Source organism: Motacilla alba, chromosome 10 (assembly GCF_015832195.1).
Source record: "Motacilla alba alba isolate MOTALB_02 chromosome 10, Motacilla_alba_V1.0_pri, whole genome shotgun sequence".
Classification (NCBI taxonomy): domain Eukaryota; kingdom Metazoa; phylum Chordata; class Aves; order Passeriformes; family Motacillidae; genus Motacilla; species Motacilla alba.
This window is the reverse complement of record NC_052025.1, coordinates 12,011,415-12,023,766: the sequence shown is the minus strand read 5'-3', so window position 1 is coordinate 12,023,766 and position 12,352 is coordinate 12,011,415.

Below are 12,352 nucleotides of genomic sequence, written 5' to 3'. Positions count from 1 at the left end.
AAAACCCACTTACTGTGTTCTGTGTTCAGTTCTTCTGTGAACTGAACTCTCTAGTCCCAACTTCACTCTGAGCATCTCTTGCACCCACCTCCTTTAGCCCCAGTAGAGACTAAAGCCTCTGGACTCCAGTTTGCAGCTTACCATTGATGGATCACAGAAAAATGTACTTTTTTCTGTACTTCGGGGCTTGTTGGTTTGTTTTTTTGGTTTTTTTTGGTTTTAAGTCTGTAAAACAAATGCTGTTAGAGCTTAGAGCTTTGACATCCCAGTCTTTCTGTACCATTTCTAAAACCACAAACCTCTGAATGGCTTTCCTATTTGGCTTCCAGTTCACATGACAAAAATGAATCCCACTACCCCCTCTCTGTTAAACCATTCATCAAGTGAAAGCAAACAACCAAAAGGAATAGATATCAGCCCAGAAGCACATCTCTATTAAAAGTCTTATCACCTCTTCCTAGCTGGAAAAACAAAAGAACTATCCTGGTTGCCAGGAACGCCCTTTAGAGCTTTGATGCTCAAAGAACTGCAAACACACCCACATCACCACTTTTTTTGACATTTTGACAATTACATAATTTAAAAGCAGGAATATGTTAGTTCAAATGTCTTTCCTTGGCTGTAATTCTTTTCCTTTGCATCTCAGCCAGTGGCACTGGGGGCCAGGTTCTGCTGCCTTAGCTCGTGAGGATATGTGCCCCTCTGCTCAGGTCACTCTACCACAGTCCATCAGCTCCCTGCTTATTCCAGCTATGGGCATAAACGTTAATCTCATGTTGCAGATAAACACTCACCCAAAAGCCCCCAAAGGCAGGTTTTGACACAGTAATAGCCTGAATTCCCCTGAAGACATGAGCTAGATCTCCAAACTGCACGAGAGGAACACAGCTATCTCTCCTTCTGTACTACCATTGCTGCCTCATAGATTTCCTTGAGATTTTAGATGTCCTACTGTTCATCTGAAGGAACCACAGTGGAGAGATTAACATCATCTATAGTTCCTAGAGATGGCTATTTCACAAATAAAGCAGTATCCTTCAGTGGCATGGTGTTACAGCACTACCAAACCCATTAAAACACTAACACTGCTGATTTACATGGATTTAATTGGCTAGTGTATGCTAATGCGTCAACAAGGCAGACAAGTTTTGTTCCCCTTTGTTAGAAGAAGGCTGAGAGTCTAAGAAAAACAAAGGGACAATTTAAGGCTGACATTTATACAGCTCTAATAGTGCCAGTGCTTGAGGCACATACATCATGTGAAGTTACTACCAAACACTAAAAGCACAATGAGCAGCAAGAGACTTATGAATTCTGAGCCCATCTGAAGGAGGGATGCAGGGAAAGGGAAAGTAGGCTTCAAGGGCTTAGCCCTGAAGTTGGCAATATCCTCTATTGTCCATGATCCCTGCAATAGCCTCTAAAGAATTCAAGTGTTAACTCAGATCACAAAGAGGGTTTTGGTTTTGCTTTTCAACTCAGCCAGCAGTTCAGCAACCAGAACACCCAGCTGCCCATTTCAATCTGCTCTATTGAATCCAGAAACCTGCTTGGGTTTGTTTTAGTCTGGGTGAATACTACAGGGGTTATAGATTTGATTTCAATTGCTATTAACAGGATGTAAAACAGGACATTAGCCTTCTACTGCAAAACTTTCAGCTCTCTGTGTGTAATAGGAAGACTCACATTTGATCCATAGGATCATTTTGCCTTTTCAAACACTTACCCAGGAAAGAGCTGGGCTGGTCAGCTCTGCTTACTGACAATTCAAGGAAACAGTAGGCTTTATTCTTTCCCATATGCTCTATTCCCATAGAAGTAGAGTTTAAATTTAACCCATCATTCCAGCACTGCAGTTCAACTCAGGACCTTTTCAAAAACACCCTGTTTGGGAGATTCAGAACATTGCTGACCTCAATTTCAAGGTAAAAAATTAGGAAAGGGACAAGATTTCCAGTCATCTGTGTAAGAGAAAGAGAATATTATCCCTCCACATCCTTAAGTACAGAAAACAAAGAGAGGGGAAAAGCATTTGGAAACACTGACCAAGACAGCTTGTGTATTTTTAAGTGAAGTAATTATCAGTGGTGCTGAAAACATTCACAGACCCCAGTGATAGGTAATGATGCTGTAGAGCATCCAAGTTTGTGTGAAAACATTGAAGCTGCTTGTAGCTAAAGTACCTTTAATTGTAGAGCTGAAAGACCAAAAGACACCTCAGTTAGACTTCAAAGACAGACATTTAATTCTCAAATTGCAATCTCAGTTCACCTGTTTAGTCCCCAGAGGTAACACAGATATACAGCTGGAGAGAAGAGCAGTTATGGGATTTCCAGGGTAACAGTGCCAAAGCCATCGTTTTCTCTTACTGAGAATAAAATTGATCTACTGAGCTCTGGTAAATCATTCTCTCCTCCTAAGGTTGTTTGGACAGTCTAATTTCATACAGTAGGTTCTGCTCTTCAGTTTCAGCATGTTCATAACTCTTGCTGACATTTATCACACTTGGATCAAGGGGAATTCTCCCATTGTAGTTCAATTTTCTTTGTGAATTCACATCCCACATAAAAAAAAATCCATTTAAAAAGCTCCTCCTGTGCAGTTAACTGATCTTAGATCATTATGAGATGACTATTTTTATTCTTGGATGAGTTTCATGACTATTAAAACATACATTTCTGTGACAGTACAACTCAAAAGAAAATATATTGAAATCAGGAAATTTTCAGGAGTGTTTTAGAGACCAATGCTAAGACGGAGGCTAAGGAAGAAAACCAAGGGAAGAAAAGGGGCTGAAGACAAACAGAAACAGCCCCATGCCAAGCCAAACACCCATGGAGGGGCAGAACAGGCATTGAGGCTTTTAGAGCCACTTCAGCTGATGCCCTGGCTTGCAGCCTGCTCTGGCCTGCCTGGCTCACTGTCCCTGGGACTTTCAGGTGGCAAAAAAGTAATGAGACACCATCAGAAAACTGATTTTTCAAGAATAATACATAAGCTGCAGCTTCTTCTGCTATGAGGAAATCAGTATTTTCTTTGCCAGCAGTCTGACGTGCATCCCACAGACATGTGCATTTCACCAGAGACCTTTTTGAAAGCACTGAAACCAAATTATTTTCCAGACTTACGTGAGTCATTACAAGCCAGACCTAGGAGTCAGTGAAAATTAAGAAGATAATTTTAGACTATTTAATAAATTAATTTTAAAAAAGAAAAAGAAATTTCTCATTTTAGATGAAGAGAGGAAGAATTCCAGGAACTGACAATGGCAGAAAGTAACTGAGTAGCCAGGACTTTCCAGGGTGATGATATTTGGCACAACCTTGCTACTCAAAAGCCTGAAAGAGGTGGGAGCAGACATTTGTAAAAATCTATTTCTAGTTTCCTTGGGTTTTGTAACATCCATTCAATTTCCCAGGCTAAAATCCCACTGTAATTTTAATGAATTTGGCATTAGAATAGTAAGATTAGTTCACCTACATTTATTGACTAACATCTTCACAAAGGAGATTTTCATAAAAAATGGGCAAGGAAATTCAGATGAGCTTAATTCACTGCATAAGGAATGTTAGTAATTCTATTACAACCGAGGAGCTTGTTTAGGTACACAATACTTAACTCATTAGCAAACAGTAATCATCATTTGTCCAAGAAAAGACCACAAATGCCTCTCAAATTACTGTCTGCAAAGAGAAGAGCTTATTCCTCTTGCTCTCCAGGATGTTGCATCAACACTTGGGAAAGCTGAGAGTACCAGGCTGTGGAGACACGATCACCTGAATTCAGCACCTAGCACATTAGTTAAAAAAATAGATCTAGAAATAGGTCAAGAAACTATGAAACAAAAGCTCTGAAAGTGTAACAAAACAAAAAAAGAAAAGCTTTGGAGACTTCAAAATATTTTGCCCTTACAGAAAATGACTTTAAATATTCTTCACAGAAAGACTGTGTGCTATAAGTACTGCAATAACTCAATGCAATAAAATTGGTCCTTTCTTCTTACCCTACCCCAAACACACACCTCTAAAGCTAAAAAAGATGATGTTCAGACTGATGTTTATTAAAAGTAGGCAAAATGTTATTAATTTTATGCAGTCTCAGAAGCACTGTGCTGCCTGAGCTTCCTGAATATCAGATGACCTTCAAAGAGCCTGAGTCATGGGCAGTTCAAGCTGCAGCCTAAACAACCATCCTAAATCTTATACATCATCACGTACTCATTATCTGGGCTTTGTACTTTCCTACCACTGAGGGATTTTCACATAAATTATACAGGAAATGAAGCAAAATGCAATTACATTCTCCAACAGCTCCAAGGCAGATAGATAGCAAAGGCATGCAGCACAGTTCAAGAGTCAGCTTTCAACAAATGTCACCTATTAGGAGGAATCCAAATGAAACATATATCACTAAGCCTCCCACTTGTAAATTATATCATTATCTCATCACTGGGACAAGCAGTTATAAGGTTACAGTGATTTCAAATAATCAGCTTTCAAACAGATTTCTCAAAGGGACTTTTCATCTTTGCTTTTACACATCACCATTTGGACTTTCACATATACTAGAAAATTCTATTATACTATATTAAATTGAGTTATCCCAATGAAAACATCTCTAGTAAGGTTAACCCAGACACTTAATAATCCATTAGCAGCCTCGCTTTTTCAACATAACAAGTTTTCTCATAATGGCTTTTCAGTCTCAAAAGGAAGAGACACAGCTATGGAACTTCTGAGTGTTCTGAATTGATGGGATTCAGCTGAACAGTGGGAACACTGCAATGATGAATAAAATCATATTTTTTTCCCCTGCCTTCAGTGGATGGTAAGTCAGCCCCACAGCCCTTGCATTGACTGCTCATAGCCCAGGTCCCAGGAGGCCATGTGGAACACTGACATCTTCAAGGGAGGATCCCTTCTTAACGCATTTTTTAACCTGAGGATCTTGGACTTTTTTGTTGATTGCATTTGGGGGGCTTTTATGGGTGCTACCCTGAGTGCAAAAGCATTAAAAAAGCAATACAAAAAGCAGTTTACAAACATTAGGTAAACACTAACAAAATCTTGATACATATATTTCAAATAGTCCTTTCTTCCCAGGATCTCACCATGCAAATGCCTTTATCTGCTGCTGAATTAATTATCACTGAGCTTATGGACATCAAGTGTTTGAGGCCAAAAGCTACAAGAAAAGCCTCGAATCATAAAGCAGTGAAGAGACTTTCTTAGTTACTGTGGTAATGATCTCCTTCCTACCAGCACACATTAAACACATGCTGGTTTTTGGAAGTTCATCTATTGTGTTCACTGGTCTCATGGTACATTTTATTTCCTCTGTAGGTGGAATGTTTTGAGAAAGCTCTTTAATAGCCAGCATGGGCTTTGCTAAATTAACCCATCTAAGATTTGAGATGTGCTATGAAGATGCATATGAGCAGCCTCTAAGGCTCAGCTCAAGCAGAACATTTAAATCTTAATAAGAAAATTATGACTCACAACCTCTCATTAATATTTAGCTTTTCATTATTATTACACAACAAACTAAGTCTGATTTCTTTTTTTTTTCACTCCCCTTTCTTGTATTTCCTGCTCGTGGTAGAATCATTAAGTTCTCATTACAGTATTTAATTTTCACACTTCTCAACAGCACCATATATTCTTCTCAAGGTTTTAAGATGTACAGTTCTTCACTATTCAAAAATATTTCTAAGCTGACACCTAAATGCAGAAAATATATCAAAAGAATTAACTATTTTTTAGGCTTAATTAAATGAGTGCAATCTCTTTGTAACTTGTAATATCATCTTAGCTGTAACTAACACTGATTTGTTTAATTGGGTAACTGGTTTGTTTAATTGGGTAACTGTTTTAAATGCTTAAAGGACTAAACTAAACCAGCTTCAAGGTAGGAAGCTATTTCATTCAGCCTGTGCAGACCTTTAGATTCGTATTGTATTTCAAAGCACATAAAGGTGAACAAGAAAACAGAACTACTGAAAATATTGGTTTATGGTTTAATTAGTCCTTTCAGGATGTGTACTTGTTTTTAAATAGATAACATGTCTACCGATAGGAAAGAAAATGTTATGAAAGTGGTGACATTGGGAAAAAAAAAACCACAAAAAAGAACATGAGTGAAAGTTCTTATAAAAAGTCTTATTTTTTATGAATAAAAGGGTTTTCCTTTGAGGCTCCATTTCTATTATCACACAATGAATCTTCTGCCATCACAAACACGGATGTTCCCTTAACTCTGCACAAATGCCAAAAGCTTTGTCTTAATATCCACTCTGGGAGGGCTCCTATGTTAATGAGGATGTATTAGCAATTTATTAAGTAAAGTTCCTGCATCTCCTGCTGGTCCTTAGCCTGTCCCTTCCATGGGGTCCAAGTCAAGCATTGCCCAAGATGAGCCTGGAGGAAGGCAAAGCACATCATGAGCTTTGTAGGGGGAACAGGGTGAGAACAGCACCTTGCCCCTATCTGTACCACAAATGTGTTTGTGTGAAGGACTTGATGCATCCAGGGGTGGATGAGAACCCCCTCACCTGCATGTGACAGGAGGATGAGAGTGCAGTCCTGATGCTGAAGGCAAACTGGATTTGCTGCCTGAATTAAACACGCTGGTAATTAATTTCACCACGAGATGCTGCTCCCAGACCTGGGCAGGGGCAAAAGCCATTCTCACCCTTATTGCACGTATGAACATAAATCACCATAAGGATCGGGGGTCCCAGGAGAATTTAGAGGACTTGCAACATCCCTCTCAGCTGGAGGATCCTGGCAGGCAGGCAGCTTTTGGATTTCTCCCTGCAGAGAGATCCGAACGCTCCACCGTGTGGCCAAGCTGCTCCCTATGGCACGGCTGCTCTCAATTAACAGGTCCTTTTGGGAAAGGGAAGAGAAAGAGAATCTCAAGAAAATTTTAATCTGAAATTTTAATCTAAAGAAAATTTAGATTAACTCTTGGGAAAGAAGCAAAACATCGAAAAGAAAGTGTTTTCAGCTAAAAAAAAAAAACCAAAAACAACAAAAAACCAAAAAAACCCACCTCACCACCTCAATAAATTCTCCAGACACAATCCCATGTATCTGGTTTAATTGCAGGGCATTGGATGGCCATAGATGATCCCGAAAGCACTAAAGTCACAGGAGAATGATGCAAAAGGCCAGAAACAGTTAAATCCCCACTTGAAGTCCATATCAGAGTTTAAAAATCAAAGATCATTATTTTCATTTGTTAATAAGGTGTGAGCAACTAATTAGGAAAAAAAACCCACCTATATATTTTGCAAAATGCTTTTATCATCCTTCTTCCTCTCTGAGATACATAAACTGCACCAGTTTTTTGCTTAGGGTTGGGGGTTTTTTTCCTTTACTTTTTATATCGAAGCATTAAGAATGGAATGTTTTTTACTTTACCTTTTTGCTTAATTCATCAGTGAACTTTTTAAGCACTACTTCTTCCATATAACATAAATATTCAGTACCACATTAAGTTCTTAATATCTGCAGGTGACTTGAAAAATAAATATTATTTTTATTAACATTTATAAACAAAACAATCAAAAAGAAGGGATATTAGGCTCCCGTTTAGAGAAATACCATCTTCTGCTGAAAGGTGAAGTTCTCTTAAATAATTAGATGGTTTTGATACTAAAGGGAGGCATCTGATTTTAATGAGCAATGTTTCCCAGAAATGTGACTCCATTGTCCAATTTTCATAAAGCTAATCTCTTTCTTCTCGTAATGATGAATAATAAAATCAACATATTGGAAGTATCAGAACATAAAACAAGCTTGGCGTGCAGAACGTGTGATTTGTCACATTCATGGTCCTTTTTGTAGAAAGTAAATGAAACAGTACTGATATTTCAACTGCCAGAGCATACTTCTGAAAATTACTTTCTCAGACTATTAGTATAATCCACTGTTTCCTTATTGTGAAAAGTCTCCTTGAAATAAAATTAAGGGGTGGTGCATTCAATACTGAGTGCTCTGATCCTCCTGCACACCCAAACCAGACAAATTCTGTAAAACATAAGTTTTTAAGTACCAAGTCCAGACATTTAAGTGTTCTGTTTAAACACAAGGAACTAATCTGATTTTCTTGTAACCTGATTTGAAATTTGTAACATAACCTAAAATGAAGAAACCAAATCAATGAGATCAGGAACCTGTACTTCTTCGAGGGGAAAAAAAAGCCAACAGAATGAATCCACAGACATGCAGAGAAACAAAACAACTGGAATCTGAGATAAATGTAGCTAAACAAGATTCTGTCATTTGAGATGACATACATGATTTCCTGGAACATTTAACATCAATGTGATTTGCTGCAGATCAGTTAGAAAGCAAGAATACCTGAAAGGGAAAGGCTCAAGTCACTGGATCATAAATCTCAATTTTAGAAGGTGAAAATTCTCAAGCACCCATTCCAGAAGGTCATAGCCTCCCTGTGGCCAGTGCAGCACCTTGCAAGGAATTCCGTAGTGGAAAGAAAAATCAAGGCATGAAAGCAAAGCCTAAAACATTTTCCCCCTGATTAGGGGAAGTGTCTGCAAAATACAACTTGATAGAAGGGGGAAATGTGGCAGGGCAACAACCAGACAGCAACAGGAAGGACTGAGGGGAACAGGTTTCATCAGACCCAGTGCTGGAACCCAGGATGATGCTCTGAGTCACACCTTATCCAAACCAGTCTGAAAGGGATTCTTCTGAGACAGTGCTGGGATACACAGATGTTGTCTACATGTCCAGATCTCAGAATATGGGAAAGATCATTTAGCATTGAGTTCCACTGCTTGTTCAAGAACCATGTGTGTTTCAGCAAATAACATGAGTGACACATGAAGAGAAATTATCAGGTTAGGAAAATTCTTGAGAGATTCCTAGGAACAGAAGTTATAGGGAGAACGTTGAGATGTCTGAAGATTTTCTTTTAGTAATGAACATTTTTGAGAACCCAGGTAGCCACATCAATAATTACTACACCTCTGGAAATTACACTTCTATTTCGCTCCCATATCTCATCCCACATCTCAGATCTGGTAGACAGCTGCTTAATCAATTTTTGTGGTTTTTACACAAACATAGGTGGTTTTGCTGTTTAATCCTTTTCATGCATCTGTGGGGGATAATAGCCTCTGAGCATTTAAATTATTGCTACAATAAACTGCAATTCCCTGATCAAACTGCAGGAAAAGTCGTTTTGTTTTGGTTTTTTAAATCATTTTCTGTGCTTCAACAGAAGCACAGCTGAGAGAAAAACTGCAGTGGGGGACAAAAACCAGAGAATTTAGAAGGCAACAAAGCTCTTCACAAGCCTTTTGCCATGACCTCCCATACATTTAGAAGACAGCCACTTGTCACCAAGAAAGCATTTCCACTCTGCCCACCAGGCCAAGGAAACAGGGTCATTAAGAACCAAACCTGAGGATTGGAATCCTCCCAGTGTCAAGTTGGATGGTTAAACATGGTCAGCTCACCTGGGAATGGTGGTGGTGGGCCAGCTTGCTAGGGGCTGCAGGAACTTCCCCTAAGGAATTCAAAGAAATCGTGTTCAGTGTGGGGAACATATTTCCACCTAGCTGGGTGAACAGCCTGTGATACCTTTGTGTCCCAGGCTGCTGGTGAATCACTGGAAGCAGAAAGGGAAGCTTCTCCTGGAATATTTAACAGCACCTGCTGGGGCAAAAGGCTGGCTGCTGGCAGTGGGATAAGCACAGTCAAAAGGCATTAATTCTTAGAGAAGAATCCATGAAGTGAATGGCCTGTACCTCCATCACTTCATCCTGTCAGGACAAATCAGCTTGCTTGGTCTCTGCCTTTCTGCAAGCTGAATAAACAAAACCCTCAGGAAAACAATTGCTATTTCCAGTGAAATGAGCAGCCTTTCTTTCACTGATTTGCCAAGCACAAAACTGCCAAGAAGACAGAGAGAGGAAGGCAGTCAAACAGTTATGAAAAAGGAAATACCGTCCCCAAGTTGAATTTGGCTGGTTGAGTTGGCAGGATGGGATCAGAAAGGGTATAATCAGAGAGAACAGAATAACAGAATGCATCTGAGTCGACTGGAGGAGGAAACAGAAATAGATTGTTCAGCCTTGCAGCGTATTGGTGCTGCTGTCAGACACAGCCAGCCCTTCCAAGGCTCCTTTGGGAAGTCGTGTGCTCTGCCAGGACATAATAGATGGAGCTTCAGCATGAAAGGGACCTTTCCTGCTTGCAGCCAGTGCCCCAGGCTCTGCATGCTCACTCCTGTAGTAAGTCTATGATGATGAGGGAGGGGAAAAACGCCCAGGATTTGAATGTGAGAAATCACCTACCAGTATGTGCAGTCACTACTCGCTGGCATGTGCCCTAGAACTCTGCCTACTGTGCCCCAGAAAAAATTCATTGTGACAGGGAAGCAAAGACTAGAGATCAGCCTGTCCCAGGCAGGCTGTGCTGCTGCCCAGCTCAGTCTCCCAGCCTGGCTCTGCTGGGTGACCAGGCACAGTGTCCCCACGAGATGGCTGCAGAGGCTGTGGCATCGCAGCGAGCACGCAGAGCCCTCAGCTACAGGGCTCAAAGTACCTCAAATGCACGTGGCCACTGCAAGAAGTTCCCCTTTCAAAAATGCATATCCCTGAGACATTTTTCAAAACATCATTAAAAATGATTTTTTAAAAAACCTGAATTTAATAATTCTCCTGTTTTTTAGATTTTTTTCCCCCTTCCTGTTTGGTATTTTGTTCTGCTCATTTTTTCGTTATATGCTCCACACAATTCAAATCAACAGTGTCAGATTATTTTTTCTTTCTTCTTTTTTGAAATCAGTCTTTTTTTGGGAAGTTCTTTTGAAGCTTCTGCGTCTCTGTTTACTGCAATTAGGCTTTTTGTGTTAATTACACTGATTGCCAAACCTTCCATCTCTCCCATGCTTGGCTGCCTTTCACTGCTCACGGTGCCTGTTCACTACACCACCCATTCCTTTTCATTTTGGATTTTTTGGTAACTGGCCATGCCATTTCCTAGCTTGACACCAGCTGTAGGTCTTAAGCTCCAATTCAGCCAAGGAACATTTGCATAATTCTAAACACAAGCTTGAGCAGGAAAAGCTTGGCCGGTCACCTAGCCCTGGAAACGTTGCCCTGACAAGGAAGATCAACAGCACCTAAACAGGTGCTCAGCCAAGGACTCCCACTCCCTCTGAGGGTGAACAGCTGAAATCCAAGTTCCACCTCATCTGTCTGAAACAGTTTTAGCAGGGGTAACACAAACGCTTTAGTCCAGGGACAGCTACATGCCCTTATGATAATTGTAATTTTCTGAGGACACAGTGCTGATTTTAGCCTGGAAACCTCTTCTGTAATGGGTATTAAATGTCAAACAAACCAGAATCCCTTTTTAGCCTATATCTAATAACAGCCTTAGTTTGGAAAGTCCCACAGAGAAAACCTACATTTGATTTCTGCAAAATCCATCTCTATCCCACTCTTGGTTGAACCCTGGCTCATTGTCAGGTTTCTCTGCTGTTCAGAATTGCTACACTTGTTCAAATCCATTAATTATGCCAATATTGGAGCAAACTTTGGCTGAACAGTGAACCAAAGCCTGCCTGTTTCTACCCAGCCCAGCTTTAGGCATGATCACTTACAGATTTACACCCCCATTTTTACTATGAACTCATTTTTCAGACTGACTCTTCTAAAGTTTAAACAAACAATTGATGCCAGCCTCAGCCACAACCTCAGCATAGAAGCCAACAACATATTTTATCCTTTAAATGTGCCCAAACATTAACCAATAAAAAAAAAAAATCTACCATCACACATATATTTAGTACATTTGGGTTTTTTGCATCCTTTTTTTATCTGCCCTGAGAGGGAACAAAATTATTCAGTGCCAGACTTCCATGGACCTTGTTCATCAGGAAAAAAAAAAACCTCTGGTCTAAATTTTGACCATGAATAAACCTTCATGGCCTCATCTAAACCCAGTCCCTTAATTTTCATTATTACAGTGTATGCAAAGTATGTGAGTCACACAGATATCCCCTTTGGATAAGGCCACAAAGACTTTGTTCTAAGCCCTGAATGTGCACATTTAACCTTCTGAAATCAATTCACGTGGCCATTACGAGCTGTTGTTTCATGCTTGTGGATTTGAGGCTTGGCTCTTATTGGAGAGTTGATTGATTAATTTCAACATTGCAAAAGCCTCATTTAGCCAGGGGGACATTTCTGGAGTTCAATTTTCTAACTGAAAGCCAAAAATAAGAGGACATTAAAATTATCTAATTTTGAGCCTCTGAATCTTTTCATGAGAACTTGCATGTAGCCATCTTTCACATATACTGTTTAAAA